Raw genomic sequence first — 10,667 nt, 5'->3', positions numbered from 1 at the left:
ATATATATATATATATATATATATATATATATATATATTATATATATATATATATATATATATATATATATATATATATATATATATATATATATATATATATATATATATATATATATATATATATATATATATATATATATATATATATATATATTTCGCCCGGTATGGACTTATATGGCCCCAGAAGCCAGAGTTTTACCCTAATTTCCTTAAAATTTTGCACAAGAAGAACAATTAGTACTATAGTCACGTGTGCAACATTTTATTGAAATCGGTTCAGATTTAGATATAGCTCCCATATATATCGTTCGCCCGATTTACACTCATATGACCACAGTGGTTCCACACTGTGGAACAGGGTATTATAAGTTGGTGCATATGTTTGCAACACCCAGAAGGAGACGAGATAGACACATGGTGTCTTTGGCAAAAATGCTCAGGGTGGGCTCCTGTGATATAGCTCCCATATATATATATATATATATATATATATATATATATATATATATATATATATATATATATATATATATATATATATATATATATATATATATATATATATATATATATATATATATATATATATATATATATATATATATATATATATATATATATATATATATATATATATATATATATATATATATATATATATATATATATATATATATATATATATATATATATATATATATATATATATATATATATATATATATATATATATATATATATATATATATATATATATATATATATATATATATATATATATATATATATATATATATATATATATATATATATATATATATATATATAAATATATATATATATATATATATATATATATATATATATATATATATATATATATATATATATATATATATATATATATATATATATATATATATATATATATATATATATATATATATATATATATATATATATGGGAGCTATATCTAAATCTGAACCGATTTCTTCCAAAATCTATATAGTTCTATTCTCAGCCAAAACACATATTTGTGCCAAATTGGAAGTCGATTGGACTAAAACTGCGGCCTATACTTTGATTACAAAAATGTGTTCACGGACATGGCTATATCGACTCAGGAGCCCACCCTGAGCATTTTTGCCAAAGACACCATGTGTCTATCTCGTCTCCTTCTGGGTGTTGCAAACATATGCTCCAACTTATAATACCCTGTTTCACATTGTGGCGCGAGTTACAAAAAATTTACTCAAATGAACTTCCTGTTCACTTAAAATAAAGAACTTCTTTGGGAGAACATTTTTGGAAGTGGTTTTAAAGTTGCGCCTTTAGAAGAACTTCAAAAATTTTTTTGCTGGCTGGTTATACACTTAAAGAAGAGTTTTATTTTCCAATGAACGAAATTTTAGACAAATGATGCTTTACAAATTTTACTTGAAAATCACAAAAAAAAAATTCGTTTCGCAGTAAAGTAGTTTTTTTTTTTGCTGTAGCTGAAATTTGCAAGTGGTTATATTGTTTCATCTTCACCACTGTCCGATTGACTCAAAGAGGATGTACCAGTTGCCAAGCCTTTTTTCTTATCGATATCTAGACTATAAAAGAAGCAAAGTTATTTGATACCACAATATATGCAAAACTCCAAAGAGATGTATCATCTCAATATTTTGTGTTTTTTGTTGTTTTCTGGTAATAGTCTGCAGGTAGTTCGTCTTCTTCTTTCTTCTTAAAGCCTGGCAGGCAAATGCTATAACGTAATATTCTCAGGACTTAGCCGAAAGTAAGAAAGAAAAAGTGTATCAAATTCATTATAAGCATTTCCGGATTATGGGAAGTTTTATGTTTTATCGTAAACAAACATTCCGGCCCTAAAGCAAATACAGCAATTTATTTATGATCTCTCTGGAGGCATTGCATTCCGGTGGGTCTGCCCAACAAGCCCAAAGGCAAACATAATGACCATATCTCTCGTCTAGACAAATGCAGACATAATTTTTAATCCTAAACTAATCCTTGAAGTGTGTACCATGGTCATTACCAAAGTTACTTTTTGGACTATGTTAGACAATCTCATAGTGATTTCTATGTTCGTCACAGTGGGTGTATCCTAGCTGTCTCCCTTCTCGGTGTGTGTGTGTAACAAAATCCCCTTTTTGATAAAATGTCCATGTGACTGTGATGCTGTGCAGAGGGAGTGTGGTAGAGCAGAAATGTGCTAAATTCTTAATCACTGAACAGTAATAGAAATGTTTAAGACATCCATGGCATTTGTTAGTTGTGGACTTTAAATACAGATAAATTGAGCTAAAGATATAAATTGAGATTTAAAGTAGCAAATATCAAAAGTGGAGGGTGTTACGTGGCGGCTTATTTGAAAAGAGGAATTTACATATTTCGATAAGCAGACTTTTACGATGTTGGTTGTTGCCATTTTAACACCACCAGTTATTTAGTTGTGCAAAAAATAAATTAAAGAAAAAGAAATGAGGAAAGTCTTAAGTCGGGTGGTGCTGCTTTTATATATCCTTCACCATTTTGTAGACCAAATTTTTGGATACCATACTATATCCTTGCAATTTGTTGGGAGCAATATATAAAGGTTTATATGTACATACATGTATACTCGTATTTATATACACGCAAAAAAATAATTCTTTCTTCCCAAACGAAATTTTAGACAAACAAAGGTCGTTTCTAATTTGATTTTCGCTGTAAGGAAGTGTATTTGGAAGAAAAGTATATACTTTTTGTGATAAACGTTTATTCTTTTCCAGGATGTAAAAACAATTTCAATTTCGAAGACTAACTAAAAACAAGTATATATGGCCGTAAGTTCGGCCAGGCCGAATCTTATGTACCTTCCACCATGGATTGCGTAGAAGCTTCTACGAAAGAATGTCATCCACAATCGAATTACTTGGGTTGTGGTATCTTAAAACTTCTTAATATCGTTTTCTAAATAGTGAGTTAGTCCATACGTGGTATATATTAGACAAAAAAGTTATGTATAGATAAGTCTACAAATAATTACGAATCGATATTAACTTTTGCACGGTACGTAGGGAGCCAGAATTGAAATATGGGGGTCGCTTATATGGGGGCTATATACAAGTATGAACTTTATATGGACCAATTTTTGTGCGATTGGGGATCGATTTATATGAGTGCTATATATATAACTATAGACCGATATGGACCTAGTTAGGCATAGTTGTTAACGACCATTTACTAGCACAATGTACCAAATTTCAACTCACTCGGATGAATTTTGCTCCTCCAAGAGGCTCTACAACTACACGCAAAGAAAAAAAACGTTTGGAAAACGTGTACCGAAAACGTTTTTCTTTTGTTAGAGTTTTTTGAATTGCTTCGAAAATTTTAAACTTTTATCACCAAAAAAATTCGTTTGTTACAAAATTTTTATTTTTTCAATAAAAATAACAACACAGTCCATTTCGTTTATATCAAACACTGTTCTTTTCTGACTTTAGGTCTTTAATAAGACACATTTTACAGTTCAAAATTTGATATAGTACAATGTAATGTTGAATATTTTTTCGGAATCTTCCGAATATATCTGGAATATATGTAAAAAAAAAACAAAAGCAAAAAAAAAAACTTTGGCCGAAGCAGGGATCGAACCCACGACCCTTGGTATGAGAGTCGGACGTAGCTACCACTGCTCCACGGTGCCAAACTAAATGTTTGTTTCTGTTAAATAAACTTTGTTTATTCGGTTCTTGGGCGCCGCAAGCTATGCTATATAAATATAACTTATATGGGTATTTATCTATTGATGACCATAACAGGTACATAGCTCAGTGGTTAGTGTGTTGGCTTACAATGTGCATGGTCCGCGGTTCGATTCTCCGTCCAGGCGAAAGGTAAAAAAATTTTAAAAATTTATAAAATCGTATAATTTCTTCTACATTGTTGGTATTACAGGAAAAGGTGTTAAGAACTAAAAATCCTCGTGGATGTGAGAAAGATGTGAGGGACAATGCAATTAGCAAGAAAATAATGTTTTTTTTGAGCTAGTCTTTATGAAATTGTTTTTACATCCTGGAAAAGAATAAACGTTTATCACAAAAAGTATATACTTTTCTTCCAAATACACTTCCTTACAGCGAAAAGCAAATGAGAAACGAACTTTGTTTGTCTAAAATTTCGTTTGGGAGGAAAGAATTATTTTTTTGCGTGTAAATCTCAGGATCGGTTTATATAGGGATTATATATGATTATGGACTGATATGGACCACTTTTGGTATGGTTGTTAAATATTATATACTAACACCACGTACCAAATTTCAACTGAATCAGATGAATTTTGGTCTTCCAAGAGGCTCCGGAGGTCAAATCTGGTGATCGGTTTATATGGGGGCTATATATAATTATGGACCGATGTGGACCAATTTCTGCATGGTCATTAGAGACCATGTACTAATACCATGTACCAAATTTCAGCCAGATCGGATGAAACTTGCTTCTCTTAGAGGCTCCGCAAGCCAAATGGGGGATCGGTTTATATGGGGCTATATATAATTATGGATCGATGTGGACCAATTTTTGCGTAGTTGTTGGAGACCATATACAAACACCATGTACCAAATTTCAACCGAATCGGATGAAATTTGGCTCTCTTAGAGGCTCCGCAAGCCAAATCGGGGGATCGGTTTATATGGGGGCTATATATAATTATTGACCGATGTGGACCAATTTTTGCATAGTTGTTAGAGACCATATACTTACACCATGTACCAAATTTCAACCGGATCGGATGAAATTTGCTTCTTTTAGAGGCTCCGCAAGCCAAATCGGGGGATCGGTTTATATGGGGGCTCAATATAATTATGCACCAATGTGGACCAATTTTTGCATGGTTGTTAAGGACCATATACTAACACCATGTACTAAATTTCAGCCGGATCGGATGAAATTTGCTTCTCTTAGATGATTCGCAAGCCAAATTTGGGGGTCCGTTTGTATGGGGGCTATATGTAAAAATGGACCGATATGGCCCTTTTGGAATACCATCCGACTTACATCAATAACAACTACTTTTGCCAGGTTTCAAGTCGATAGCTTGTTTCGTTCGGAAGTTAGCGTGATTTCAACAGACGGACGGACGGACATGTTCAGATCGACTCAGAATTTCACAACGACCCAGAATATATATACTTTATGGGGTCTTATGTGTTCGATGTGTTACAAACGGAATGACAAAGTTAATATACCCCAATCCTATGGTGGAGGGTATAAAAACAATCTTTTCTGGCTAATTGCATTTTCCTTCACATATTTCTCACTTCCACGAGGTTTTTTAATTCTTAGCACCTTTTTATACCTTGTAAGACATCGAAATAATGCTCTAAGCCCCATAAAGTATATATTCCGGGTCGTGGTGAAATTCTGAGTCGATCTAAGCATATCCGTCCATGCGTCCGTCTGCTGAAATCACGCTAACTTCCGAACGAAACAAGCTATCGACTAGAAACTTGGCACAAGTAGTCGTTATTGATGTAACAGGTTGGCTGATAAGTCCCCGGTCTAACGAAGAAAAAAATATTTTTTTTCAAAATTCTTTTTATTATTCAACATAGTTCCCTTCAAGAGCGATACAACGATTATAACGACCTTCCAATTTTTTGATACCATTTTGGTAGTACTCCTTCGGTTTTGCCTCAAAATAGGCCTCAGTTTCGGCGATCACCTCTGCATTGCAGCCTGCGAGCATCCTTTTGAGATCTGAGAACAAGAAAAAGTCGCTGGGGGCCAGAACTGGAGAATACGGTGGGTGGGGAAGCAATTCGAAGCCCAATTCATGAATTTTTGCCATCGTTCTCAATGACTTGTGGCACGGTGCGTTGTCTTGGTTGAACAACACTTTTCTTCTTCATGTGGGGCCGTTTTGCCGCGATTTCGACCTTCAGACGCTCCAATAACGCCATATAATAGTCAATGTTGATGATTTTTCCCTTCTCAAGATAATCGATAAAAATTATTCCATGCGCATCCCAAAAAAAACAGAGGCCATTACTTTGCCAGCGGACTTTTGAGTCTTTCCACGCTTCGGAGACGGTTCACCGGTCGCTGTCCACTCAGCCGACTGTCGATTGGACTCAGGAGTGTAGTGATGGAGCCATGTTTCATCCATTGTCACATATCGACGGAAAAACTCGGGTGTATTACGAGTTACACGTTGTTGTTTTTGGTCAAATGTGAGCTCGCGCGGCACCCATTTTGCACAGAGCTTCCGCATATCCAAATATTGATAAATGATATGACCAACACGTTCCTTTGATATCTTTAAGTTCTCTGCTTTCTCGATTAACTTCATTTTACGGCCATTTAAAATCATTTTGCGGATTTTTTTTGATGTTTTCGTCAGTAACCACCTCTTTCGGGCGTCCACTGCGTTCACCGTCCTCCGTGCTCATTTCACCACGCTTGAATTTTGCATACCAATCAATTATCGTTGATTTCCCTGGGGCAGAGTCCAGAAACTCATTATGAAACCAAGTTTTTGCTTCAACCGTATTTTTCCCCTTCATAAAACAGTATTTTATCAAAACACGAAATTCCTTTTTTTCCATTTTTTTTTTCACAATAACAAAAGTTGTATGGACTAACTTAGTCCACGTATGGACTAACTTACAAATTAGAGGACTATGTTAAGAAGCTTTAAGATGGCAAGGTCATTGGCAAGTATTAACACTAACCAAGTTATTCAATTGTGGATGACTGCCATTTATAGAACTTTCTACGCAATTCATGATGGAGGGTACATAAGATTCGGTCTGGCCGTACTTACGGCCATATATACTTGTTTTATAATTAAAAATTAATTAATTTAATACATCTATCTTGATTAAAAAGTTAATTGTATCAGTTAATTTATTAATTGAAAATTTTTTCAACTTCAATCAACTTTTTAATTGGAAATATTTGGGTGATATTTTTTTCTGTGTATCAGGGAAAATCTTCTTCTATGCTAAGAAAACTTCGCATTCGTATTTTAAGGACATGACATCTTTGGCATCACTTCAATATTTTTTTCATTGTGTTTAAGATCAAATGAAATCTGTTTAAAAATATACTTTTTATTTAGGCTAAATATTTATGAAACCACCCTCGTTCTTGTTTTCAAAGCTCCACTGATTTAGCGGAGTTTGTTTAGAACTTAGTCCAATACTATTTATTAGATCTACTGAAAATGCTACTAAACCCCTCATAGTCACTGATTTAGTCTGTAAAGGTGGCTCCTCTCCCCCAGAATGTCATCATGTCGCACAATGTCTACTTCAAATGGAAATGAAGTTGCAAAAAATTTCTGCTGACACATACATTGTCATCTGATTATAGACATTATCTTGGAAAAAATGTGCTTATGTGGCATAAGCACTCCAGCAACTATAAATCACTATTGACATCTGTGAATTGTGTTCCATTTAATGATAATATCATCTAATGAGAATTTCTAGCTCATCTAGATTTCAAATCATTCACATTAGCAACCCTCCTTCTATAGTCTCTAACATTTGACAATGGTCTTGAGGTCCTTTGTCACACACAAGGAAAAATGAATTCATTGACTTGCAATGGAAATTTTGGAAAATTTGCACATATGGCATGAAAGGACATACATACATATATAAACTATTTAATATTTATTAACTTTATTGATAATCAAGGAAATATAGAACAGGATATAAGGATGAGTGATATAAGAACTATGTGGCCGTATATCATTCGATAATGGATAGGGGAAATGAAAAAAAAAAAACGATGATTATTAGAAAATAAAAACTCGAAGAGACCCAGTAAATAATAAAAAAATCTCTGAAATGTATTGACATACTAGACTTAATAAATAAGGATATCCTTTTGAGAGAGGAGAGTTGAATTAAGGATATGAAAAAGTCAATACAAATAAAAAAATCGAACACGAAGGCTGCATAAATACAAGCAAACGGAAACGGACAAGCTACTTGTTTGCTTAAGGCGGATATAGGAAATGCACACTCACACATACTTCCTGCGACTTGAGACATGGAACCTGTAGAGAGTGAGAGTGAGAGAATTTATTTACATTGGTCAACTATAAACGTATTACAGGCTTTGGTAAATATTAATATTTGCCATTTGAGTAAATATTTACTAATAATACAGGATTTTGCTAAATTCATATTTATGACAATCCAGATTTTTTTGTCATTGCCATTATCAACATTCATCTATGAATTCTCTGAATCTTTCATATCCAATGCATTGTCATCCCTTTTGATCTTTCCATATTCATTAATATTTGGACGATAATATTTTTATCAATGCCATTTCGAATGAATGCATCCCAAATGATTGGCCTTTATCAAACAAACTCGCACACCGACACACCCAATCTCATATATGTACATGTGCGTCAGTACATTCGGAAGGCTTATCATAGATTTTTTGGCAAATTTTGAACACAGCTGCTGTGTATGTATGTACCACTTAACGCTTCAATGATATCCTTCGACCTGTAAAGATAGTTAAGGTAATGCATTCACATTCATTCGTATGGCATATGAATAGTCTTTGTATTTGGGACTTTTGGGAATTTTGACATGCTTAGTTTTTGCATACAAAGCAAATCCCTTGATGTGAAAAGTAATCATAACAAAGACACATGCCCTTAGGATGAAGGGAGAACAAATTGTTTTTCCTAAAATCCAAGACATGTATGCATGACAGAATAGTTCATTGCAATAGAATTTTAGATTAATGAATATACACTCAGAAAAATGCATATCGTAACTACGAGTAAATTTCATATTAATGGTAAGTTCATGATTTTTATTTACAGTTAGTTAAATTTACCTACAAGTGAAGAAAATTTACTTTGTTGTTGTAAAATGAACTTATCTGAAGTACACTCAGAATGGCCATATCCTTCCCTTTAGTAAGTAAATGGACTCAAGCCGATTTCATAGTCATGAGTATATGTTTTTCCGAAATATCGTAAAAGTTTACTTAGGTTTAATTAAATTCAACTACTCGTTATGACGAAGCACTTGTTTAACAAAAATTTTAATATTAAGTATGCTTTAACTACGAAAGAACAGCATTTTTTACTGGTCTCAAAAAAATTAGTGTCGTAATCATGTGTATAGTCCATCCATAAGACACAGTTCAAACTTTTTTACTTAACATTAGTTAAAATATATTGCATGGGAGGAATTTTAACTGACTGAGAGTATATTATACCACTAGCTATTATGCAGAAAAATAGTGAGTCATATTTATGAATAGAACAAAAATTTTCGGGTGGAGTATATAATTAGTACAATTAGGTACTTAGTTCCGTTTAACCTGTAAACCAATAACTAATATTAGATATTGTTATATTAAATTCCTGAGTACGTATGTACTCCCAAATATGGAAGATATTTCCTTCCTATAAGTTAATAACTATATTTCCATTTTGTAAAAATGAACAGATATATTTTTATTGGATGACAACTTTTTACAAAAATTCGTAGGAAAGAAGTTAAATTTAAATTTTTGTAAGAGCGAACTACGAACAAGTTCTTATTCAGTATGAATTGATATAAACTACTGATCAATACAGTATGAACATATCACTGGTAAATAATTATTTACGTTTTTGTATTATATAACTAATTTTAATATGAGAGAATCGTTAGGAGCCAAATTAGCGTTACCAAATAATCAAATGCATGATTTGAATTTTAATATTTAAAAATTATTAAAATTTATGTACATAAAATAAAAAAGTTAAGACGTTTGTATATATTCCAATTATAAGAAACCAAAAATATAATAAAATTGCATAATTTAACAATTGTTTTTTAAAATAAAATTTTAATTTAATTTAAGTTTTACATAATTTCCTAAAAATGAAAAAGCATAGAATTCTTAAAATAAATATAAATTTAAAGCATAATTACATTAATGTTTGTCTACAATTCTATAAAAGAACCTTATAAAAATAAAGATTTAATTGAACTCTATGAAGAGACAAAAATGCATATTTATTACAAACAGGCTGGGTGGTAGAAAAAATTTACTATACGGTAGTACATCGATTTTGATATTTGAACTTAATATGAGCAAATGTTCTACCTATTGCTATTACCAAAAGTATTTCTGAGAGTACAATTGGACTTTTATCTAATATGTTCTTATTGAATTTGTAAACTCCGTACCATGATATATTAACTCATTCACGAGTAAATACTATTCCATGTAATTACATGTTTACCTCCATATTAGAAAATGTACACTTTATGTGAGTTCAAGTTATTTCAATTATTATTAAAAAATTCTTTCTCACAAGCAAAAAATATTAAAACGTACTATTTATTTACTTGATCTCAGTAATGATAGTACCTACAGAGATTGCATTGTAATTCAAGTAGTAAAAACTTTTTACTCCTACATAAGGCAAATATACTCAGATTTGTGTACCAAGTGTACTAAACACCATTAAAAATAGTATTAACAACATGCAAATATAAACTTATTTTCGATAAAGAACTAATCAAGTGAAAGTAAATGTCAACTTAACGTCGTGTATTCTTTACTCTACCTACCTACAACTCATATTTGTTACAAGTTCGAAAGTATAACAGTTGGTACTTTAGTTTGTTCCAACAAA

Source organism: Haematobia irritans, chromosome 5, assembly GCF_050003625.1.
Source record: "Haematobia irritans isolate KBUSLIRL chromosome 5, ASM5000362v1, whole genome shotgun sequence".
NCBI classification, from domain to species: domain Eukaryota; kingdom Metazoa; phylum Arthropoda; class Insecta; order Diptera; family Muscidae; genus Haematobia; species Haematobia irritans.
The sequence above is the reverse complement of the archived record's forward strand: the minus strand, read 5'-3'. Positions refer to the sequence as shown.